This window comes from Pocillopora damicornis, chromosome 4 (genome assembly GCF_964200805.1).
Source record: "Pocillopora damicornis chromosome 4, jaPocDami1.2, whole genome shotgun sequence".
NCBI lineage: Eukaryota > Metazoa > Cnidaria > Anthozoa > Scleractinia > Pocilloporidae > Pocillopora > Pocillopora damicornis.
In genome coordinates this window covers 17,067,165-17,068,900 of record NC_142673.1, presented here as the reverse complement: position 1 = coordinate 17,068,900, position 1,736 = coordinate 17,067,165, and the positions used below count along the sequence as shown (strand labels likewise).

The 1,736-nt window shown below is 39.9% G+C and overlaps 1 pseudogene; it reads left to right on the top strand.

Annotated features, from left to right (window-relative positions):
• Nucleotides 1-658: 658 nt before the first annotated feature.
• LOC149047038 (neurexin-4-like) lies at nucleotides 659-1,502 on the top strand (annotated as a pseudogene).
• The last annotated feature ends 234 nt before the right edge of the window (nucleotides 1,503-1,736 follow it).

The window sequence follows — 1,736 nt, the reverse complement described above, 5'->3', positions numbered from 1 at the left end:
GTGTACGTGTCAGTGAACATTGGCCCACCCGACACAGACGGTGCCAACTGAGGGATTCTGACCATATCCAACATCCTTATGATCTTAAACCAAAAGTGGAGTCTCTCTACTGGGCTACTACGGTGCGAAATAAGAGTTCTAGCACAATATTCTCCTGACCGCTTCGATTTTATTTGGGTAAATACTGCTTAGAAACTCTGTTAATAGACCTCTTCTATTCCTTTAGAATTCATGTTCCAGCTACTCTTGTCTTCATGGTGTAACTTGACTATCTGCATGGGTTTACAGACAAGAGATACATTTGCCTATGTCGAGTTGGTTAAACGGGTGAAAATTGTGAAAAAGGTAACAAATTTGTTTGTTTTGATGACTAACAATCAATCAATGCAATGAAAAAACCTGATGCTGTGAGACAAATCATCCAACGTTTCATTTATCTACAAAAGCACGTAGGACAACAACACTTTCTACAATGATAATATCTATAACTCGATGGTATACCAATGAGGTGGGAAGAACGACATTAACCCACGAAAATCGTGCGTTGTGGACTTTGAAAAAAAACGAAAATCTGCAGATGGTAATGACATGACGTATTTTTACTTGTTGACCTTTAAGCCAAAAGTAAGCGTGACTATAATTATTTGTTGCAGTAAATTTCAATAAAGTGTATCCAGGGATATTTTTCCGTGGCATTTTTTATGATACCCACTTACACTCGAAAGTGAAGGCACTTTGAGAGTTTAGATGGCTGAATCGATATCTTTCTCATACAAAAAATTTCTCATACAACCTTACCGACTTCTCACTCTGTTTCACTTCTTTTCACATATTTATCAAAGTCTTGCAGTGGCTTTAAGGACAAAAAGTGGAATCTGTCCGATTGTCCCTGATGGAGAACGAGGATTGCTACCTTACATGTCACCTGTGACATGAGTGACAAAAGCGGAGTTGGCGTGACTGTCATAAGTCACGACAGCGAGAACAGGACATTGGTAGACGGATATGAAGCCGGGGAATCCTACTCTCGCAACATACACTACAAAGGAGCGAACATCTCTCAGCTAGTGAGTCTCATCAACGTTCCCCAACAGGGTGAGCAGTTTATCAAGTACGAGTGCCTCGATTCTACAATGCATGATGCTTTCTGGGTGTCACGTGAGTCAATAGAAATGAACTATCGGAGCGGAGCAGCTCCTGATCCAGATAGTCCTATGAAGTGGCACATGCGGAATGAACAACACCTGTGCAAGAAAAAAGAAAGTTTGTAACTGTTTAACAGGTGAAAGAAACTGGCATGAAAATAGTGGTCTTCTCATTGAAAAGACATATCTACCAGTTAAACAGCTGAGGCTTGGAGATACAGGTACTAACGGGATATCGAATATCGACGAGAAGGGCTACCATACCTAAGGAAAAATTTAAGTGTTATGGAAAACACTGAGTTTGTAAGATAACATCAGCGAGATAGTCTAACAAAATCAATGCTGGCTTTCCTTTCCCTCCCAATTGATTTACTGATTTGTTCATTTAGTTTGAAGATATTAGTCACGGAAGCTCACTATCGCTTAAAGTAGTTATGATTTGGTAAGCACAGAAAATAGGACTCCATAATGATTGAGAGAAAAAAATTATGGGATTTTTTACAGCTGTTTGGAACGGCGTGCAAATTACCTGTGGATACAGACGTGCGATCCGTCGCGTTTCGATGATTCAACCTTTGTTTTATTTCTCAC